This window comes from Bactrocera neohumeralis, chromosome 3, assembly GCF_024586455.1.
Source record: "Bactrocera neohumeralis isolate Rockhampton chromosome 3, APGP_CSIRO_Bneo_wtdbg2-racon-allhic-juicebox.fasta_v2, whole genome shotgun sequence".
NCBI classification, from domain to species: Eukaryota; Metazoa; Arthropoda; class Insecta; order Diptera; family Tephritidae; genus Bactrocera; species Bactrocera neohumeralis.
The window spans coordinates 46186555-46211611 of record NC_065920.1 but is presented as its reverse complement, the minus strand read 5'-3'; the positions used below and the strand labels follow the sequence as shown (position 1 = coordinate 46211611).

The following is a 25057-nucleotide window of genomic DNA, read 5'->3' as shown; positions in this document are numbered from 1 at the left end:
GACATAATTTTCCTTGTTCAAGCTCTGATTATTTTTTTTCGAATCCTTTTCCAATATTCTGAACCTTTCGGCAAATCCACACACAAAATTAATGGCTCAAATTCTTTGTTGAATAATTTCACTAAAAATTATAACTATGATATTAAAGTCAGGATATACAAAATTTCCATGCTTCGTAAAAAAAACAATGGAATCCTCGTAAAAATCTCAAAGTAAACAAAAAGCGTCAAATTAGTCCTGAAAAAAAATTTACTATATCAAACTCGGTTTGATCAAACAGTTCGTTTAAGCATTAGATATTTTCTAACAATGGGTTTTTGAATATGTGTAAAAAAAATTTCAAGATTATCTTTTGATGGCTGATGCAAAAATTAAATTCAGAAGGATAATTTTTTGCCCGCAGATATATTACTCTACCCTTTGCGTAACTTGGTACTAAAAATTAGTACATAATTTGTCTAAGTGCTCACTGAGTTCCAACCACAGTTTCAAGCCATTGATGGAGTTAGTCATAAAAAAGCATTATTCGCCAAAAAAATTATTACAAATACAAACAACGTTCAGAATTTCAGCACCAACATTAGTGGTAAAGTTTTCACTAAACACGATTTTCAAAGGTTGACTAAGCTTGGCGAGGATTTCTTTAAGACGAAGATTATGTTTTGCATTTACAAGCGCTTCATGACCTATATGCCAATTTTACGATATAAATAAAATTATATAATTAAATACTTCTGTTTTCGTAATATATCGACTCTAATTTTACTTATAGGTATTTTTGCAGTTCTTTTCCACATATACAAATATATACGTTGCCTATGCCCTTTATTTCAAGATTTTGCAAACTCTAGTGTTGCAACTGGGCAATTAACTCTTTATCGTAAAATAGGATTTTATTATTGTTATTCGGAACGGTTTGACATAAGAGCGCTATTTGTGTTATTTACAGTAATTTAAAATATTCAACTCGGCCAAAAAATGGAATGAAATGGCGAATATTTCCGTGCGATTATTTTTTACAACTTTCGATGTGAATGAAAACATTGATGAATTATTTATATCTTTTTGGCGATGAAGCTCTATCAAGGAACAGAATTTATCGATGGTACGAGTATGATTAATTCATTCGGAGTCGTAGATCACTTCAGGATGAATTTGGTGAAGGTCGTCTAAAATCAGTTTTTGTTCAGGAATATATTGAAGCTGCGCTTAAACTGATATTGCAAGTTCGTCGTGAGACCTATCGTGAAATTTAGACAATTATAGCCATTAGAGGACCAGAAAACATTCAAAATTTACTGAACATTTGACTGTTAAACATTTGTTCCCGGTGGATTCCACACAATTTTTCTGTCGTTCAAAAAACCTCTAACCATTAGTTTGCCAGTTGTTTTTCAAGAAATCTAGTCGCTGAAGACGGATCACTCTTCACCACGACATTGTGAGTTCTCACACCGACTAAAGCAATTGAAAACATCGATTTCACAACTGATCCAGTTTGCAGACTTGGCATCGAATGATTTCTTTTTAATCCCGTACGTTAAAAATAAACTAAGCGATCAACGTTTTTTGACACAAGTGTGTTAAGGGGTTACATTGGTTTAAGGGTTTCAAAAATGAAATTTTAATTAATATCTTCTTTAATTCTACAACATCTCTAGAATATTGCCCTAAATTTTCAAGTTGATCGGAGTAATTGTTTCGGAGATAAAGCCTTGAGAACTAGTGCGCTTGAAGTCGGTTGGCACGATTTGTCGAGAACTGCCCAATCGATCTTCATGAAGTTTCAGACAGGTCTTTGATAAATGAGGGATTTTTTTCAAAAAAAAAAATCGCGAAATTTTCACTGAAATTTTAATTTTATTGTAAAAATATCTGCCATAAATCCATTTTTCGGGTTTTTTCCTTCGTTCAAGTTATAAGTTAATGCTTTAACTAAAACACATATTTTTTTCACTTTAGATGATCCTGTAAAAAGTTACCCTGCCAACTCGGGCACATATTTTTTACGAGGGTTCGCCGGAAATGGCGTTGCAATTGCTATTCTAATAAAATATTTTATTTTTTATATAAGAAAAAAAAATGTTGAAAAAAATATTGTTCTTTATCCGAGGAAACCCAAGTAACCTCTTAAGAACTCATATATTGGAGATACCTCAATCAGATTAAAGGTCATAGAGAATAATATTTTGAAAAACAAATAAACGATGGTTAATATTTTTTTTGTTCCCTAATCATGAAATATGAAACGTAAACCTCTAAGTCCGAAAAATTGGATAACAACCCGACTTCAACTGTAAGGTTTATAAACTTTTATATTCAATGTTTGAAATCGCGCACTTCGAACGAACGCACGGACACACATAAAATTTTTTTATAAAACTTGATTTAAATACTTTATTTGTATTTTATTAAGTTTTGTTGTATTTTTTTATATAATATATTTTATTTACTTCATCTTATTTTATTTAATTTTATTCTGTTCTACTTGGCCGTATTTGAAGTTACTTTTAACTGAATTAATTCGATTTTAAATTTATTTGTTATAATTTAATTTTCTAATATTTTAGTTATTATTGTTTTTTATTGTAGTTAAATTACCTATAATGTAACACACTATACCACTACATTTTTTTCAGTTCTTGTTATTGATGTTTTAAAACATATGCCAATTCGACTTTATTGCACCACATTTTTATTGTGTGTCAACAACATAAATTTCGCATTTCTCCCATGACATGTTAATTGACAAATTTTCACATTTTCCATATTGGTTAATTTATTGTAGGTACATATTTATTTATATTTACAACGACAATTTTTGAATCGGTTTAAAACAATCATTCAAGCGTTAAGTATTCGCAATTAAAACTGCAAAACAAGTACCAATTGAATAACACAAAAGCAAAAGCCGGCATACATACACACGTGTGTATGTATGTCAGTGCTCACGGCATAATAATAATTAATAATATATTTGCACGCTCAGCATGAAACACAGACTCAAAGGTACTGCTGCTTTCTTTTTCAACCAGCCACGTGACGTCGCTCGAACGCCCTGCGGCTACCGGCAGACAATAATAATATTATACATATATGTATACACAAGTGGGAGCGCACACGCTTTTAGTTTCTCTATTTATATATGTGTATGTGTATGTGTTAGCTTGTTTGCCATATTTGTTTTTATCATTAATTATGCGTAACATGTGACTTCGCAGCCAGGACCGACTGACCGAGTTATGACTGCGTTGCTGTCAACGTCAGCATCAACATTTGCCGCCAATTAACTTTGCGCGTATATAGTAAATCACAAATACACAAGCACACGTATTAAGTAACACACATATGTACATACAAGCATCTGCAATTAGCGGTTTACTTTTGACCTGTTTTGTTGTTTACTTTTTTATATGCATGTCGTCGGAAGTTTCAAAAACTCCCTTTCACCTCCGTTTCCGCGCAATAGCTACTCTACAAAAACACTGCATTGGAAGCCGTTACTTAAGAACATGTTTTCGATAGCACTTAATTAACTTACAGTTATTATTACATACAATTATCAGAGGCGACAGCTTGTGGTGCACCGGCTGCGATTTTGCCAATACTTTAAATATGTGTATGTGATTGTTGTTGTTGTTGAAATTTCACTCACATTTGCTGTCAGTGGAAAATGTCACAGCAAATACGAAAATGTCAGAAGCGATTAGCAACTCTTTAGCTCACTAGTGAGATGGCTGTCGACCTACTCCAGCAAATTGATTGACAGCCAAGAGAGACAAAAATTTTACACATGAAACTTTTTTGTTATTAATTTCTTTTTCATTTATTAAAAAAAAACCGTTTTAGTTGCAGCACTAACACTTACACCTTTTATATTTTTGTTTATGTTATTATATGTATATTTTTTATAAATATATTTACTAACATTGCACTTTCACTAACGGTAGTTTTTGTTATTACTTTCTTTATCACTGTCACCATTTAATAAAAAAAATCAAAAAATTGCACGCATTCATCAAAAAATCACACAAGTTTCGTTACTATAGCAATATGTATGTAAATTCCGTATATACATACATATATACACACACAAATTCATATACATATATATATTTGCACATGCAAATGGGCTTTCTCGCGCGCTTCAGCAAAATTTCTCAGACACTAACACCAAAGCACACAGAAATGCATTAAACACACCTACACACACACACCACTGTAGCAGGTGTTGTTGTTATCAAATATTTCCGTTATAATTCCTTCCGTTAAATGTACCAGTTGTGTTGACAGCGCGACGATGACTGAATGATGCAGTGGTCCAGCGAGTTGGTACCAAGCTAAAGCCATATGATGCATATGACAACAGTAACAAAAATGTGCTCTTTCGAGAGCGACTATGGTGAATTCCTACTAGGATAGCTTTAAGAGAAGACGCGAGAACACCCGAAGGATGCTCAGAGGCACTACTCTCAATTGAGACTGAGTAAATTGTTGAGAGCGAGCGCAATGCGAAGAGCAGGACTGAGCGACAAGGATGCTTCGTGAGCGGCTATGTACCCGTCTCCACCTTATTTATACAGTAGCGGGATGAGTGCAAAGGAAGCTTCGTGAGCGGCTATGTACATATACATATGTACCTTATATAAACGTTTATATACCTTACTCGTATATACTGTATATTTATTTTATTGTAAATAAGTTCGTCATGCTTTGGACGTAATTGTCATTTATTGAAAAATAATAAAACCAATCAATGAGTTTGTATTTTTAACCTTTTCTGGACGTTTTGGGTAAACTGAAAACAATAAAATTTCTGCTTTGAAATTCATGTCAAAGCCAATTAGAACAGAAATGTGTCCTGTCTCACTTTTTCCTTTCTTAACCTATTTTTCTGAAAAGTAGGTTTTACTTAGCTATTCAAAGGTTAAGCTTGGTAAACAGACCAACTTGAAACATCCTCGTGTGAAATTAAACCATTTACTATCAAACTTGACATGGACCACATATCGATTTTTAGTTCGAGGGCTGGACTTTGGAATATATTTTACTGAATTATGTATAACAAATTTCTTCAGTTTATTTCTATATCTTGGAAAGAAGTTTGGAGATAAGTTTTTACCTTCTCAAAATACTGTATATAATGTATAATATTTTACATACAGACGCGGTTTTTCTCTCGAAAGTCCACACGCAAATTTCTATTTATTTAATAAGTAAGCTAAGGCAAAATTCACTACGCTTTTTTGTAAAACTGTGTCCGCTAATAAAATTGAAGATAAGGTCTCTTTTCTGGAATATTCGCTTTTCTCTTTTGCTTAGTTTGTAAACAGAATTATTTGTGATTATCCCTAACCAAAGTAATCAAAATTTCGTAGTCAAATACAAGCAATGATAGTCTACCTTAACCAGTGAAACCTGAACTCATTCCACTAAATTTTGAACTTACTGGTAAAAGAAATCTCTATTGATAACTCGACCCTCTCTTCAGCTTTTCCTATAAACAATTTGTCGACTAAATGGTCGCCACGGCTCCGTTTGCATATCTCAATCTCTTTATTTACGATGAAATTTCGTCGATAGTCACCGTGAGCTCGAAACATTTGGGCCTTAGATTATATTTAAAGGAAATAATAATAATAAATAGAAAGTCGGTCAACATTGATGGTAACGTCATTTCTTGCCTCATTTCGAAAGCAAAGAAGATTCGATGATACCGCCATACCACAATCCGCACCAAACAATCAATTTTTAGGGACGCAATTGCATTTCCTGAACGCACGAGGATTTGTTTGTTGGCAAAGCCATTAAGCCAAAAATGGACCTTGTCTGAGAATATGAGTTTGAAAATTTTAAGGAGAACGTGAATTTGTGAAATAATCTTGGACAATTTCTAAGCATTGTACCAAAATGAAATGCCAAACATTTTGAACATATTAACAAAATTTAACACAAACCTGTAAACAAACGTGGCCGCTAAGTTATTCTTAAGACCCAGATTGACGGCACTTTAATGTTTTTGTTTAGGAAATTGTATATACGACGTCACTGTTGCTGTCTGACCGCCACTGAGCCTGAGCAAAACATCATGATCCAGCGGAATATAAAATAAAATAAAAATCTATTGAAAACAATTGTGGACAACGACCTTGAATATGTACATATACACACTTTAATATTCATAAGTCTGCCAAATAAGCCAGCGGCAAGGCCGTCAAAACAAGTTCTTTGTTCAAAGTAAAACTCGTAATATATACATTTAGCTGCAAATAAATATAACTACGTTTTCGCGTTAAATGTTATGAGTTGAAGCTGCCAATATTTTCTATTTGACAGGACACGCTTTGTAGATTTAACACGAGCATATAAAGGTTGGAAGTAAATATGTTGGTATATATGAAGTTTAACGGCATATACAATAAACGTCACAGGCACGCTATGAGCTTTACAGCTTTTACGGGAAGTCTTGAATCAGTAAGCACGTGCCAAGAACGGAGTAGTAGCATACTATCAGGCGGTGAAGAGTGTCCCAGTTGCAATTGACCTTGTGCTCGAATTAAGCTCTTAACTGCCATTTAAGCGCAACTTAAATGTGCTTTGCAAACTTTTTTTGGCTGGTTAAAGAATCGTAACACCTGCCTAGAAGAGCACTTTTCCATTTAACGGGAATTTCTTTTCGTTTTTGTGGTCAAACTTAGGTCGCCTGTTTGCCTTTACTGTTTGCCTTTTAATGATAAACCATTTTATGAGTTTTCATGTACGTGTTTGTTGCTGCTATAGTAGGTCGGCCGTCAAAAGAGTTTATAAGTAACATTCATTGAAAGTCTTTAAAGCAGCAGCGGTGTTAGCAACAACGACAGCAATAATAAGAGCAAAATAATTAAGAACACAACCAACAGCTGCTGCTAAAATCAGGTGCCCAAACGATATAAGCAAAACATGGAAGTCCACTTAAGGAAACTAGCTTCGCACGCAAAACTGTATACACCTTCTGCCATATTCTCAGTTGATTTACAACCTGCCTGCAGCATTTTTAACATATTTTAGGATTTTTGTAACTTCAAATGGCGACAGCAGATTCCGAAGAGTGTGTGGCCTATTCTGTTTATTTGTATTTCTCTAAATATTTTTGTATATTGCTGTTTTTATATTTTCATATACATAGGTTAGAAAGTAAAAGAAAAATTATTTGGAAATTGTTGCACCATGCTTTTTTACTTCCGCTTTATGCAAATCCTTACTTTTTACAAGCATACTTTTAGGCGTTAAAACAATGCGTTCACATCTTAAACAAAGAAAACAGTTAGACAAAATTAATAGATATTGGAATGAACTCCAACACATATTAATACGTCAACCGTTTTCCCTCCAAGAACTTGCCTTTGTCAAACCACCGATATGGAACCATTATAGTTTTTTGAAAAACTTTTTAATTTAGCAATCTATCTTCACGAAATTGGGCATACAAAGTATCTCAGAAAAGACTGTGAGTAATTTTGTGAAGTCAGATTATCGTACTATACAAACTGGTGGATCAAAAGCAAGTTCTTATTATCTTCAAATTATAGAACTAGCTGACGTGGCAAACTTTGTACTAGCTCAATCGATAAATAAAAATCTAAACTTTTGTATAAAAAAACTTGAAGCAAACAAAAGGATTCCGTTATTAATAAAAAAATGCTCGGTATGAATGAAGTTTTATTATTATTTTCGATTAATTACACATAACATTACATTACATTCGATTAATTACTCACATAATAGAGATTTTCTGAAATACTGGCTATTTATAAGGTTTCAGTGTGATATTGACAGAAACACACAACTATGATACTGCTTTTTAAACAATTTCAAGCTCTCTAATAAGCTGTATTTTCTGTTTTGTTTTGTGGTGTGTCAATAAGATAAGATGACGGTTTGCCGACGCCCGAACACGCGACTTATAATTGTCATGCGCGAAATAGGGAAACTCCAGGTTGATTCCGCAAACTTCCAATGACTGGCCCTTCGATTTATTTATGGCAATGGTCATGTATAATTGACCAATTGCTACTGATATGTCGACACAATAATCTATTGCCGAATAGTAGTGGAATGCAACTCGTTCCAGGATCACAGGACAGTCTGCGGAATCGCTTAATGTCATTATGTCGTGCGCGGTAATGTTGTGTTGGATGTGCACGTGCTCGTTGAATTTTAAGTCTATCTACTTCATTGTCACTAATACTTCTATCTACTTCACAACACTAATCTGCATCCGATGGTTATCAAATCAACAATATTATAGTTACGTTCAAAAATTTAATTTGTGAAAAAATACAAGAACTTAAAACTTAACACAATTGAAACTATTCTTTCAATTTGATTGCTGAACAACGTACAAAATGAAGTGAGCTAGCTAGATGAAACTAAATGGTAATCGGAAGGGACCAAGTTCAGGTCGTTTTTCAATTGATCATTTGTTTTCTGTAGCGGTAACCATTAACATCTTCACTAGGTTTTAGAAGCTTATGATATAATACACCCTTTTTATCCCACCAAATACAGAGGATTGCCTTCTTACCAAATCTATCTGTTTGTGCAGTCTACATTGAGTTCCGTAGTAACTCATAAGTTACTGCCTTTAGGATACTTAAAATAAATAAGTTCAATGCCAATGATGATTCGATGCAAAATTGTTTTTTTGTGTCTTTGGAGCAAAATTTCGAAAGAGTTTTTTGGTTTTCCATTTGTCTTACATTTAATTCATGTGGTACCTATTTTCAACACTTTTGGATTTTCCCAAAGCTTTCAAACTGTATGAAATTGTTTGTTGTGCAACATAATATGGCTGCTATTTGCTTTCGGCTCAAAAAATCATCTTCATCCAATATTGCTTGCAGTTTGACGTCTTCAAACGTGTTTGCTAGTTTTCCACGTTCTTCAATTCTCACATCAACTGAAACCATCTTTTGCATTTTGCTACTGATAGAGCTTGTTCGCCATATGCCTCGACAAGCCTTCAATGCGAGTCTGTAGCACTTTTTTTCAAATGGAAACAAAAAATTAATGCTTTCCGCAAATCATCGTTTTCGGTACACAGGGGTACTGAATAGGTTTAACAGATGTACTGTCAACCACACAGAAATTAAAGCTGGTTTCCACGAAATGTTCCTTACCAACACCTTTCTATATATATATATATAATATATATATCTCGGGACCCGATCGACCGACCATTATTTTAAATTCTGCTTGATTCGTTCAGTCTCCAGTACATAAATCAAGTAGCGTTTAATATAAGTATAACTGGATGAAACTCTACACGAATAATGCCTTTAATGTATGCCACTAACCAGAACATATAGTTGACTTTTGATCGGCCAATGTCCGAGATATATAATTGATATTCAGGGTTAATCCTTCCTATCAATAGTTTGTGTGTATGGCAAAAATGGGTAGAATTGGGCAAATTCTTTTCTTAGCCCACATACTCGTATACCTAATATAAAGATTTTCAATGCTTTTAGATTACTTTGTACCGCATATATCGGCCAATATGTGAGTTATCTCAATAAAAATGAGAGGTGTGTTTTACTCATAATATTGTATCTTTTTGTCTCGCAAAAAGTAGATAAATTTGAGTGGTTCACATAACGGTTGTTTGTAACCCTATATAACTATAATATCAGATATAGGGTTATATATACCAAAGTTGACTGTACTTTAAATATCTGTCTGATGTCCGTCCGTCTGTCCGTCCGTTTTAACTTGAGTAAAAATTGAGGAAACTTGGTACACGTATTCCTTGGCTCCATAAGAAGGTTAAGTTCGAAGATGGGCAAAATCGGCCTACTGCCACGCCCACAAAATGGCGGAAACCGAAATATAATCTGTCAAATCGCCATAAGTAAAGATCAATACAATGATTTTATCTGGACGTTTTTTTTGGAAAAGTGGGCTTGGCCCCGCCCTATATTTCTAAGTTTTTTGTACATGCTCTCGAAAACTACTGTCGGTGCTATAGAGTCGAGAGGCATTTCCATATACGGAAAATGGAAGAAATCGGATAATAACCACGCCCACCTCCCATACAAAGGTTATGTTGAAAATCACTAAAATTTCGTTAACCGACTAACAAAAAACGTCAGAAACACTGATTTACAAGAAATGGCAGAAGGAAGTTACATAAAAAATTGAAAGTGTATGCCTCGCGGTTATCTCAGGAACTACTAGACCGATTTCAAAAATTCGGTATATAATATTTTCTTAACACCCTGATGACATGTACGAAATATGGGTGAAATCGGTTCACAACCACGTTTCTTCCAATATAACGCTTTTTTCCATTATGCTTTCTCTGTATACATTAGGAAAATGATGATAATGGAATAAGTATTATAGTTTTTGTATGTAAATAACGGATAATGTTTCTCGATTATCCTATCAAACTAAAAGATGTTCGGTTATAACTTACCCTTATATTATACTCTCGCAACAAAGTGATCAGGGTGAGTAGTAGAGTTGGAATCCGGATGTCTGTCTGTCTCCTCTGTCTAAAAGTCCGTCAGATCCGTTGTCCGTCCATCCGTGCAAGCTGTAACTTGAGTAAAAATTGAGATATCATGATGAAACTTGGTACACGTATTTCTTGGCTCCATAAGAAGGTTAAGTTCGAAGATGGGCAAAATCGGCCCACTGCCACGCCCACAAAATGGCGGAAACCGAAAACCTATAAAGTGTCATAACTAAGCCATAAATAAAGATATTAAAGTGAAATTTGGCACAAAGGATCGCATTAGGGAGGGGCATATTTGGACGTAATTTTTTTTTTGGAAAAGTGGGCGTGGCCCCGCCCCTACTAAGTTTTTTGTACATATCTCAGAAACTACTATAGCTATGTCAACCAAACTCTATAGAGTCGTTTCCTTCAGGCATTTCCATATACAGTTCAAAAATGGAAGAAATCGGATAATAACCACGCCCACCTCCCATACAAAGGTTATGTTGAAAATCACTAAAAGTGCGTTAACCGACTAACAAAAAACGTCAGAAACACTAAATTTTACGGAAGAAATTGCAGAAGGAAGCTGCACCCAGGCTTTATTAAAAATTGAATATGGGCCTGGCGTCGCCCACTTATGGACCAAAAACCATATCTCAGGAACTACTAGACCGATTTCAATGAAATGCGGTATATAATATTTTCTTAACACCCTGATGACATGTGCGAAATATGGGTGAAATCGGTTCACAACCACGCCTTTTTCCAATATAACGCTATTTTGAATTCCATCTGATGCCTTCTCTGTATAATATATACATTAGGAACCAATGATGATAGCGGAATAAAACTTTACACAAATACGGTATTTAAAAAATATGTAAATGACGGATAATGAAATCTCGATTATCACTTTATCATGCGAAGAGTATAAAATGTTCGGTGACACCCGAACTTAGCCCTTCCTTACTTGTTTATGTATAAATTTTTGTTAAAATTAAGGAATTCGCTGAAGCCCCCCAGTCGAAGTTTCCTAAAGTATATTGTGATTTTCTCCATCATTTCAAGCGATGTGAAAAAACCTTCCAAAGTATTTGGCTCCAAAAGAGTTGCACAAGCCAAATATGTAATTTTGTGAAAGCATTTCGTTTTTAAATTTATTGCCATTGCTATTTTATGTCAAGCGAAGTAAAGTTTACATTTTATGCTTTAGACATGAATAGGATTGCAAAATAATTTGTTTGGCTGTTTGATGTCGACAGGCAGGGCCATAGAGAAACTTGAAAAACTGCTGAAGCTTTGTAAAAACATACATTTGTGTAGAAATTATGGTAGAAATTAGGAGAGGGTTGTGTTCACATAACATATATTGTTCCCTGCTGCAAGAAAACTTTGTTTGCATATGTGTGTAACAAAATAGCAGTGCATTTAGAAAGGATATTAAGTCTAAGAACTACAGAAGACATATTTATTTAGTTAAACTTGCGGACATGTACTCTTTACGTATATAAGTATAAATTAGGGTGAAACAAAAACCAAAAATTGTATTTTTACTCCTTCGATACTGTGGATATATCGTCTGAAATGACGAAACAAATTTGGAGTAAAGTTTGAGCTAATTAACTGGTGAATTTTTCTAATATAAATAACAAAGACATATTTTCTTAGTTGATTGTCTAGTGAAAATAACAACTTATTCTTATAGAGAAATTAACGATCAACAAAAAAGGTGTTAGATATTTTTTTGCTACTTCTCACGCACTCTTTCTATCTTGCGATTCGAAAGAAAAGGCGATTCCGAGTGTGGTTTTCGTTCACAGCCGTTCAGTTGGACGGGACATAACAATGTCATGGTAATGATAAAAGCTGTGAGATATTTGTAGCGTGATCAATCACATCTGTAATAGTATATAAAAACAGACTCTGAATTGAGCAGATAAATCCCTACTTGTCTTCAATTTACCACACCATAGAATAACTTTCTATTACCAGCAGTTATATATATTTCAATAAGTTACTACTCAGCCCTTAACCAGTCTTTTCTTAGAAATATATCATTCTATCATTTTGATTCATATGTATGGTACATATATACATATATAACTCATCAGTGCACGTGCTTGTTAAAGGTTATATTTCCACTGGATTCTGCCAATAAATACCGCAAATTCTAATGTTAGTTCTGAATGAACTGGAGTCCACAGAAAAGTTTTATCGTAGAGTTCCGTAGTTTGGGTGTTTTAAGATCCCCAAAACGGACTAGGCGGATTTCTCCCACATAACAATATATATATGTATACATATACTCTATATTTGCTTTGCCAGCAAATCTAACCAACCAACAAGAATTAATTCAGTGGCTCATAAAAAACTTAAAACCAACAGAGAAGGGCAAAATGTCGCAGCATTGGACTTCCGCCAAGACAAATTACATAAGTAGCTATATACCATATGTGCAAATACATATACTAAAGCAAACATATGCTGCACGGTTGGTTGGTTAACTGCTTAGTTGCACCCGCCAAAGAAGTCATCAGCAGGGGCCTAAAGCAAATAAACAAAATGAACAAATAACAAATGTGCATCAGAACTGGAATGTTTATTACCGTGTGTGTGTTAGTGAGTATTAGACTTGGAGACGACAATTTAGCGACAGGATTGAAGTCATGTGGCGCTGTGCTGTTAGGAGGAGTCAACATTAAAAACAATATATTTAAAATAACGAGTGCTATGACTTGTTCAGCATACAAACTTTTACATCCAAACTACTTATTTAAGAGTAAAAATGACTTTAAAATAACAAATATGTAAACATTTATTTTCAAGAATATATGCATGTATATACATATATGTATGTATATCTAATTCACATGTATACAAAATGGATAGATTTGGCAACTCTGCCAAATATAGAGTAAAGTCAGCCGAATGGTCGAAAATCCAGATATTAGTTATATAGAAGCTAGGCCAAGTTTTCGCTCAAAGACAGACTGTTAAGAATAAAATACGCTCTCTTATTTTCATTCGGCTAACTCATATATTGACCGATATATGCGGTAGAAAGTCGCCTGGAAGTTCGAAAAAATTTATATTAAGTATAAGGGGGCTAAGGGAAGTATTGGTCCGATTCAACCCATTTTTGACACACAGACGTACCATTATAAGAGAGCAATTATCCCTTAATTATATCTACATCACACACTGACCGACTTTTTCAATCAAAAGTCAACTATATGTACTGGGGTACCTAGTGGGTTGAACAGTTTTTAAGGGATTTAAACTATTTTTGGTCATAAGGTGGCACACACTAAAGACATTATTCGATCAAAGTTTTATACAGTTATGTTAATTGCTTATTGATTTGTGTCTTGGAAACTGAACGAATCAAGTGGTAATTAAAATTGTGCTATATTGGAAGTAGGCGCGGTTGTTATCCGAGTTCGTGCATTTTCACTATGTGTGATAAAAATGTAAGAAGAATGTCAGGTACTAAGTTTTGTCAAAATCGGTTAGTCGGCTAACGAGATATGGGATTTCACTAAAAAGTGGGCGGTGCCACGCCCATTGTCCAATTTTCACACCAGTTCCAATAAATGGTAAAATTTAATGTCTCCGGAATATTTAGTTATTGATTTATCGCGCTTTTAGTTGTTAACAGTACCATTATATGAAGAGTGAGTGGGGTTATATTCAGATTTCATTAATTTTCATGGTGTCGGTAGAAGTTCTTGTTAGAGAGCGGGACCACGCCCACTTTTTCCAAAAATTACAGCTTTATATCTTAACTAAGTGTTTAGTGATGGCACTTTATATGTTTTCGGTTAATGGCAATTTGTGGGCGTGGCAGTGGCTTCATCATGGAAAGTACTTATTGTGGTGTGAGCTGACACTAAGAGAGGATGAGAAGTTAAAGTATAAACTGTATCAATACCATATGTTAGGTACATCCCACTACTATGCCGTAAGACCAAAGTTATTTATATTAAAAGCCGTCTTCGATTGTTGGTCGAACTTTAGTTTATATAAAAAGTATAACTTGGAGTCTGCAGAAATACGAGTGCTCTTGAAAAATAAATATCTGAAACATTTTTCTCTTATTGGCGATAAGAATTCTTTAAAAGCAGAAGGACTTTATGATTTCTCCTAATATAATATATCCTTTCAGTTCTATACAACTAACCTTATGGAGTTTCGTCGAATTTAAGGTAGTACCATTGGTTATTGTAATCTACTAACCCGAGGATTTTCTTCTTTTTAAAGTGAACGAGATTTAAAATTAAGAGCGAAAAGGTTCGTTGGGCCATAGTATTTTTTGAATTGTTTGTATTTGAACAATTTTTATACTTTTTATCCGACTGTTTGGTTTTTTAATTGTTGTGTTGCCCTTATATTGCATATCTCTTCAGTAACTCATCCAATAAATCCAACTCTTGATTGGAAACCAACTTCTTTAGCTTCATCGTAACATTAAATTTCATAACATAGCTCAAAACATTCCTCCCCACCAGTTTTCCCCTCTTTCCCCATAATTGCTATGAAGTTTACTTGGGTTCTTTATAACTCATAACGATTCAATTATTACGTTTAATTAAGAAGAATAGTATGGTTTGATCGTTACCAAACGGCCATTTTGAAGTGCATTAAGCACTGATTATGAAATGAAACCTTCAGAGGTTTGGCGAGCTAACTAGCGCAGACTCCAGAAAAACCATAACATATGAAGAGAAAATTGTTTCCTCTCACCACATTGGAATAAGGTTCTTTTTATCTTTAGCTCAGCTGGGTGTGTTGGTCATTAAATTTCTTGCCATAAAAATCCTTAAGAAATGATTTCCACTCATTACCTGAACGGATCAAAAGAAATCGGTACAAAAGATTTAATCATTACTTGCGATTAAGAACGAAAAGGAAACAGCAAGAGACAAGAAACGGGGAAAACAAATTGCTGTGAAGTTAACTCTCCTTCTTAGTGGTATCTTTTTAACCGCAAACCTGACGTAATTTTTTTCTTTGAGCTTGGATGGACCAGCATTGGAGGAAGCGTTTTGACTTAAGTTGTGTGGTCTTGTGCAAGGTGCTGTTGTGTAACTGTGCCGTATACCAACGAAGCAAAGAAGAAATTGCACAAAATAAATTCAACGTAAACATGGATATCAGAAACCGAGGCACAGCACGAAACCGACATCAACAAAGCGCGGAGAGCATCAGCGGGCAGCCTGGAATGGCCAACAGATAATGAGGCATCTAAGCAACATTGAAGACAATAATGATGATGTCTTTAGCTACGCGATTGTTGACGTTGCAACATGCAGCTGTAGATGATGATTGCTACGCTGGAAGTACACCGAGGGTTGAATACAAAATGCAGACACTGCAAATTGAAGTAAAGGCAAAATTCATAAGAGTTCAGCGAAGGCTTAAAGAGGGCAAAACGAAACAAAAAACAGAAGCGCATCCCAGTAAAAAGTAAGACAATGGGACAGCGTAACGGTTAAGGGATTACGTGGAAGCTACGCTGCGAGTCTCTGATGAATCTTACAACGCACTATGGATAAATATATGTAAGTAACATGTGTAGCAGTAAAGCATTTGAGAAGCTGATGAGATACGCGAGTACGGAGTCAAAAGAATTAAATAAAAACGAAAGACGATGATTTTGACTGATGATAAAATCATATCCCTTTGAGTGCTGAAGTTGATTGCATTTAAGCACTTATACCAGACACATACATAGCAGTTTGAGGTGCAGTGGCCCGCGAACATATCCACAAAACCAAAGTTAGAAGTGTTTGCCGTTCAAAAGCTCACTGAGCCATTCAGTAGTCGAATCAGCGTGACGGCATTGCAAACTCTCCTTCTTTTGAGTTCACATTCATTATTCCGTCTCGCAGGTTGTTTGTTGGCGCTTGTGCGCGTACCACTTCAAATATTCTATGGCTTCTGCGACAAATTGCGTGTTTAATATTTGCAGTGTCATCAAGCACCCTATGCAGCGATGCAATAATTCACATTTGCTTAAAGTGCCACTAAGACAAGCTGCCATTCAACTTTCAAACAACTTCCAAACCAACAGACTTTTAAAAACCGGAAAACGTGGTAACAAAAAATTTGTGTAATTACAAAAACAACTAACATAAATCGTCATGTTGTAATAATGGTAAGCAAGTTGTTGCTTTAGCGTCATTGCGATAAACGATTTCTCTCGAAAACTCGCAACGTCGTCTCATCAGATGTTGTCATCGTCTATGCCTCTGCACCATATAGTAGGACGGGAATGAGTGACTTATAGAGTTTTGTTTTTGTTCGTCGAGAGAGGATTTTACTTTTCAATTGCCTACTTAATCCGAAGTAGCACCTGTTGGCAAGAGTTATCCTGCGTTGGATTTCCAGGCTGACATTGTTGTTAATGTTGATGCTGTTTCCTAAATAGACGAAATTATCTACAACTTCGAAGTTATGACTCTCAACAGTGTCGAGGGTGTCTAGTCGCGAGTGCGACGTCTGTTTCTTTGATGACAGGAGATATTTCGTCTTGCCCTCGATCACTGCCAGACCAATTTACTTTGCTTTCTTATCCAGCCTCGAGAAAGCAAAACTAACGACGCTGGTGTCAAGGTCAATAATATCACAATCATTGGAGGAATTTTTGTTAGTGCTCAAATAGTCAGTCAGTTTACACAGCCTTACTAGTTTTGCGGGGATACCAAATTCCAATCAGTTTGTTGTCGGTGGGCTTTAATCTATCACACAGTACGCTCGAACCTTATTTGCGATATTTTGAAGACTTATCCCACGGTAGTTGGCTGGATTGTGGGGTCTCTTTTTGTGGATTGGGCTGAGCACACTTAAATTCCAATTGTTGGGAATGCTTTCGTCCGATCATATTTTACAAAGAAGCTGATGCTTGCTCCGGATCAGTTCTTCGCCGCCGTGTTTGAATAACTCGTCCGCCGCTTTGTTGTTCTTCAGGCGGGTAATTGCTATTTGAACTTCTTCATGGTCGGGCAATGGAACGTTTGCTCCATCGTCTTCGATTGGGAAATCGGGTTCATCATTATGTGGGCATCAGTCACTAGATCGCCTGTGGGAGTTCTACAAAAGTGTGCTCCGGTCTGGAAACCTTCTGTTAGACGCCGCATCTAACAGGCGGAAACTACAATTTTGAAGCCCAAATTAGATTTAGCCAGAGATATTTATAAAGCGAAGGTTTGGCTTCCTAAATTAAATTTTCAGCAACACTTTGTAGGGTGCCGGCATACCATTTTGAAAAACTGGAATCTCTTTGTGGAATTGGAACTTTTCTTCGAATGGATACTCAGTAGGAACTGAAAAGCCTAAAAGCTCTGAGACGGTTAGAATGAAAATAGTTTTACGGGATCTTTTGTCAGGTCGATCTTGTACTACACTCTTTTATCACTCAACTAAGTCGTTCTTCAGGGACCTTTGTCCTGATTTGTCTCAAAAGCAATAAAATGTCAGAGCATGTGCACATCTAAAGCCAAGAAACTGTGTACCCACTTGTTTCAGAGAACTTGTGCTATATTTTTCATAAAATTATGCAGTCTCAACCCACAATGGAACGTAACAGTTACGAAAACTCGACTGAAGTACTTACTGCGTATATCTTAAGTGAGATCGTCTGCATAATGCGTTAATGGTGGTTATGGTTGGTGGTGTGAAAGGGTAACATAACACAAAGCAAAATATAATTTTACGTCCCAAACGCAGTGGCAGCTGGGTTGAGTAGGTAAATGAGGCACCGCAATGTGTCGAAATTCTGCTTTTTTGGAAATTCTGCATTCATAATTCCGGAAGTCGGAACACCGGGAATCAAAGTTATGGAAGTCAATATTCTGGAATTCAAAATTCTGGATAACGAAATTATAAATTGCAAAATTCTGAATCTGAAAGTGCGCTCTTTTTTGTTATCAACACGCATTTTTAATCACTAATTACAGAATTTTGCCATTCTGTAATCATATGTTTTATTGCCTAGTAAGTAGTTTTTTACAATTCCATGATTGTATTTGTTATTGTTATTGCTTTGTTTGTTGTTCTTCAATTACATTTTTGTACTACCATAATGATTTAGTTTACTATGTACCTACATATACATATACGTACTGACTAAGCAATGTGTTACTGCAATTTCATTAATAAAAACGTGCTAAATATTTTTGTGAAATGATGGAAAATATAACTGTGGTGAAGTCCAATAAAGGAAAAGACATGTTAAACGTCGACGACTACTTCTTCTATGTATTTGGAACGAACAAATAAGAAAACATTTAACTGGACTTGTTCTGAACGAATTAAAAACAAATGTACCGTGCGTATTGTCACACAATTCGATGGCTGTGAACATGTTATACGAAAAAAAAAATGAACATTCTCATGATCCATTAATGTAGTATCTATTTGATCTTTATTTGTTAATAATGTTGTTTTTTGTCTTTCCGATAAACATGTTTGAATTTTGGAATTATTTTGGAGGTTATGTTTTGTTTATGTTATATTATTATGTATGTATAAGCAAATTTATATAAGATACACGATTTGGCTCAAATTTTGGGGAAAAAATTTCCAGAATTAAATCTGGAAAACGTAAATTCCGGAATTATGAAAAACCAGTATTTTGAAATGCAGCCAAAAAAAGCGAAGGAATTGCGAAATTCCGATTTCCAGAATTTTGTCGACCCAGAATTTTGATTCCGGAATTTTGACTTCAGAATTTTAATTTTAGAGTTTTGACCGATTCCCAGCTTTAGAAAATTTCATTCAATCAACAGCGGGCGACCACCTTGGGGTGGAGACAACGCCAATAAGATGCAACAACATCAAATGCGGACTAGCATAAGATAACCACAAATCCGTAATGTATTACTGATTGATAAAGTATTTAATGCGTTTTCAAAAGTGCCTCTAACATATGCAAGAGCGATATTATCGGTCTTTGAAGACAATAATAAAGATTTGTATTGAAATCCGTAAATTTATTTTTCAATCTTTCATTCAGAAATAGGAACCAGCATTTCACTGTCTGAATTCGAGTTCGTTGCATCTACCGTTAAGGGTAAGTCCCCGGGGCAAGATAAAATTTCTTATCCAATTATCAGACATATGCCGAAAAGTCTCAAGCTCCGATTGGTAAAGCTTTATAACAAAATTTTCAATACTGGTGTCTACCCCCAATTTTGGAAAACGTCCTGTGTTATACCAATACTTAAACCACACAAATCCTCCGATGAACTTGCTAACTATAGGCCGATTTCCCTCCTTCCATGCAAGGGCAAAATTTTGGAAAAGATCGTGGCTATCCGCTTGATGTGGTATGCTCAGCGAAACAAGTTCATATCACCGAATCAAGTCGCCTACAAAAAAGGTCAAGGCACGTTAGATGCTTTAATACAACTAGACTACTTCATTACTAACGCTTTGTCCAGCAAAAACCACGTGTCCGTACTATCTCTGGACTTTCACAGAGCCTTCGACAAAATTGGAGCCCATATTACTATTCGACAACTTAGAAAATGGAAAATAGGCCAGAATATGATACGTTTTATTACTAACTATCTCACAAAAGAAAACTCAACGTCAACGTAAATGGTTTTCTTTCTTCAACACTCCCGCTTTCTAATGGTACGCCGCAAGGCTCACCTCTTTCAGCCTTCCTTTTTATCATTGCTTTCGATGATATTAGTAGGATGATAAAAAATTACAAAGGAGTTGAGCACCAGATCTATGCTGACGATGTTCTAATCTACACAAAAGTCTCTGACGTTAATTTAGCTCAATCCTTAATTACTAATATACTCGCCAGAATTGGGACTTGGTCACTGGAGTCTGGTGCTTCTCTTTCCTTAGACAAAACACATATCCTTCATGTATGTAGGAAGCAAAATTGCAACGGTATTTCACTTACCCACAACCAAACTAACATCGAATGTAAAACACAGCTGAAAATACTAGGATTAATTTTTGACTCTAATTATAACTTTAATGCTCACTGTAAATATGTCAGAAACTCGTTAATGACACGATTAAATATTGTTAAATATCTCTCGTCTAAGCATTCATTTAATCATCCGAACACACTAGTCAATGTTGTCAGAGCTTTGCTAACTTCAAAAATAGATTATGGGCTCCCCATCTATGGCAATTGCTCCAAAAGCAGTATCAACCTTTTAAATGCACCTTACCATTGCGCAATACGGCGAAGTCTCCGGGCCTTTCCAACCTCGCCAATAAAAACGATAATGGCTGAATCTGGTTTACCAACTATTCAAAATAAAATTATAGATTCTTCACTTCAAATTCTTGCGAAAACGGCTGAGAACACCAACCCATTACTAAATACAACTATCACCCATGCCACGAAAAAAAGAAAAATTCCAATAATACATTCGGCTATTTCGAGATGCTTAAGTTTCGCTGCAGAAAATAATATTTTACGTAACGCAACACGCAAATTCACCACTCGACATCCTCCCTGTCTGATCAATGATAAAATACTACAGAATAAGCTTATGTTTTTGTCCAAGCAAAACACACCAAACGAAGTCTTTCAACAAACCTAGTTATAATTACAAGGCGGCTGAAGGCCTCGTAGCCAGTGCTGCGTTTATGTATTTATATAATAAAACACTCTTTTTGTTATATAATTATTATAAATGTAAAAAAAACTGCAGTTATATATTTTTTTCAATCCGTGTCCGTGTCATTTGAATTGTTGTTATAGATTAAGAAGGTGCATATGTTTATCATTTTGAAACACTTTGCCCCAAAACTACACACAATTTCTTGGCAGTCATTTCTATCCATATTAAAAGCACGAAATCATAAGCCAAACCTTTAGCCAACTTTTTCGTATTAACCATCCGTCTTTTACTAAACCCAAATACACACTATATTTGTTTTGCATGAGATTATACATACCTATCGAAATTTCAAATGCAGTAACACACAACACATTTCAGCCAGGAAATGAAAGAGTTGAGTCGTTGCTAAGTAGCTAAGAGAAGTAAGAGCAGTTGTACGCCCAAAAAGAGGTAAAATAATTTTGTGTGACAACTATTTTATCCATGAATTGCTCTATTGCATGCACACCCACTTCCCATGTAATATTAACTCTGAGAGCATCTATTTCTCATGATGATATATCGTAATCCCATAACTGGTTAATATATTCCCTAGCTCGCATAAGCCATATATAAGAATTTAAATGCGACGGACGTGGAAAAGATACCATCGGTAAGGACTCCAATATTTTTATATATGTAAGTATATACAAGGTGCATTCCAAAGTAAAAAGGACTTTTTGAATCTAGCGACATCTGTATGTTAGAATCTGCTATCTTTATCGATTGTCCATTGAGAATTTCATGACATTTTATCTATTGGAAGTGAAGTTATAGCCTTTTCAGTGTCAGTGTGTTTGTGTTATGGGTGCTAAAATGTGCTTCGAACAAAGAGTCAACATTAAATTTTGTTTTTAAATTGGTAAAACTTTTACCGAAACGTCTCAATTGATCAAACAAGTTTATGGCGATGATTACCTATCCCATAGCAGAGTGCACGAATGGTTTCAACGTTTTCAAAGTGGTCGTGAGGACATAAAAGACGATCAACATCTGGGCCAATCAAAATCCGTGATCACCGGAAATTCCATCGAAACTGTGCGTGAATTCATAAAAAATCAGCCGAAATCATCATTGAAATTCATGGAAATGGATTTAAACATCTCCAAAACATCGATTTATCGTATTTTGATTGAAGATTTAGTGTTACGAAAGGTGTGTGCTCGGGTTGTTCCGCACAAATTGACTGATCACCAAAAATTGCTCAGAATTCAACATTCAAAGGACATCATTAAAAAGGTCAAAAAAGACAAAAAATTCTTTTACAATATTATGACTGGTGACGAAATATGGTGTTTCAAATATGATCCCGAAACGAAACGCCACAGTGCTGAATGGAAGGCACCGGACGAGCCGAAATCCAAAAAATTGTGCATGGAGAAGTCAAAAGTGAAGACAATGCTGATTTGTTTTTATGATTCCAAGGATATTGTCTACAAATAATTTGTTCCACCCGGCCAAAATGTTAATGCGGTATTCTACCTTGTGACCGATTATTTGACTAAAAATCACATTTTAACCATTAACCACTCCCCGTATTCGCCAGATATTTTACCGTGCGACATTTTTCTTTTCGGAAAAATGATTTGGAAAGCACCTTGTAGTTTCATCAGTTCTAGAACAGACTAGTAGAACAGTTCATCTCTTCCCTTACTTCCCATAATGTTTTTATAAGAAAATTAATCTTTGGAGTGTACAACGAGTTTTTGGGACAATAAATGAGACATCTTAAGGAAACGGAACTTGTCTTCATACTTTTTAGACTGGTATATAAGTTTATATTGAAATTAATAACTGAGGATTTTCTTAAGAAATTCACTCTAAGATGACAAAACCATGTTTGGCTGCGATCCTATCCAAGCAATAACACTCTATTGGGTCCGATAGTAAGAAATTTAATTTTTTATGCGATTTAACTTTTTATTGGATATAAAACATTATAGAACATGTATGAAAGGGCTAAGTTCGAATGCAACCGAAGATTTTAAGCTCTTGCAACATGCACAAATCAAAATCAGGGAAACACTTTAAGGTGCAAAACCAATCATATAAAGTAAAGTCAGCCGGATATTCGAAAACCTTGATATTAGTATATACATACATAGGTGCTAGGCCAAATTTAATTGTTTAGGCATAAATATACACTGTTATGAATAAAACACGCTCTTTTATTTTCATTGGGATAACTTATATATTGGCCGATATATGCGGTACAAAACCACCGGTAGTCCTAGTTCTTTATATTAAGTATATGGGGGCTAAGGGAAGTATTAGTCCGATTCAACTAATTTTTGACATACGGACATACTATTATAAAAGAAGGATTATCCCTTCATTGCAGTTATATATATCACACATTGGATATTTTCGGTCAAAAGTCCACTATAAGTACTGGGGTCTAAATATTGGGTACCTAGGGGCTTAAACAGTTTTTACTAGATTTAAACAATTCATAGGTTCAATCATAGGGTTGCGCACACTAGCTACATAACTCATGCAAAGTTTTATCCCGTTGTATGGGGAATCCTACGATTTCATTCATTTTCACACTGTCGGTTGAAGTGGTTGTCGTAACTTTAGTGGTTTAGGAGATATGTACATTTAACCTGTCAGAGGGCGGGGCCATGCTCTCTTTTTCAAAAATTTTCGCACACATGTGCCCCTTGCTATCGCGATCCTCTGTACCAAATAAATGAGGTAGGTAGGTAGGAGTGCAGCCCTATCGGGCTCAATTAGCACTTGATGTGCCATTTTGATACACTATTCGTAGAACCACCTGTATCTGCTATTACGTTTCACCTTCTCTCTCAAACCATTTTGAGGTTTCGATGAAACTACTTATGTCCGATATGCTTTTGGTGGAAATCCATTCAAGATTTGGTGCTTGGTGGATTCCGAGTGTTTTGTGTAGGATCTGTGCTAGAGCTGGGCATTCGCAGAGAAAGTGGAAAATTGTTTCCTTGTTCCCTGCTACTCCGCAGCCACGGCAGATATCGTTGTAGGGCAATCCCATTTTGGACGCATGTTCTGTAGATACTTTTTCTTGACCTATTTAATAAATCATTTGTTCTTTTCCTGTCATATGTTGGCCATAATTGTTTAGTTATGACGCATTTTGTAATGTTTTTCCACCTGTTGTTTGCAATTTGCTGAAATTGTCTATTGATCTCTCCTTTTATCGATCCTAGCGGGCTTGGTATTAGCTCCGCCTCGGATTCATTGAGAAAAGCTCCTGCCTTTGCCAACTCGTCTGCTTTTTCGTTACCGAAAAAGTTCCTGTGTCCGGGAACCCAGATCAAGTTTAGCTGGAGCTTGTCTTTTATTGAGCTTAGTGCTCTCTTGCAGCTGTGAACTATACTGGAATTTGTCATGGGTGAAGACAATGCCAGGAGGGCCGCCTGGCTGTCCGTAAATATAGTTGCTTTATGTATATTTCCGTGGTTTTCTAATAGAACCTCGCAGGCTTTTTCTATGCCTAGTACTTCTGCTTGGAAGATGCTAGCCGAGTTCGGTAGACGTATAGAGAGATATGCCTAGATCAGCGGAGAATACCCCCGTGCCCACTCCGCAGTCCATTTTGGACCCGTCGGTATAGACTGAGGTGGTATCTTCCTCTACTATTGAACCTCTTCTCCATTCTCGTCTAGATGGTATCCTCACCTGGAAGTGTCTACTGAAATCCAGCTTTGGGAGAATGTAGTCTGATTTGTTAATAGTGAACTTGTTTAGAATTACACTATGTCCGTAGTTCAGCTGTTTCCAACCTCCCAATTCTTTTATTCTTATCGCCGCAATAGCTGCTGTTTTGTGAATAAAAATGTCCATTGGTAGTTGATGCAGGATCACATTGAGCGCATCAGTCGGACATGACCTGATTGCACCCGTAACACCCGCACATGCTGCTTTTTGTATTCCATTTAATTTTCTAATATTGTAT

The 25057-nt window shown here is 35.6% G+C and overlaps 1 protein-coding gene across 1 annotated transcript in view; it reads right to left on the bottom strand.

Moving 5' to 3' along the window:
• Nucleotides 1–4276, bottom strand: part of LOC126753688 (cell adhesion molecule Dscam2-like) — an 83366-nt gene extending 79090 nt beyond the window's left edge. Inside the window, exon 1 of the mRNA XM_050465363.1 lies at nucleotides 4204–4276. The gene's annotated coding sequence lies outside the window, so the exon portion shown is untranslated. The remainder of the gene's footprint in view (nucleotides 1–4203) is intronic.
• Nucleotides 4277–25057: the final 20781 nt, after the last annotated feature.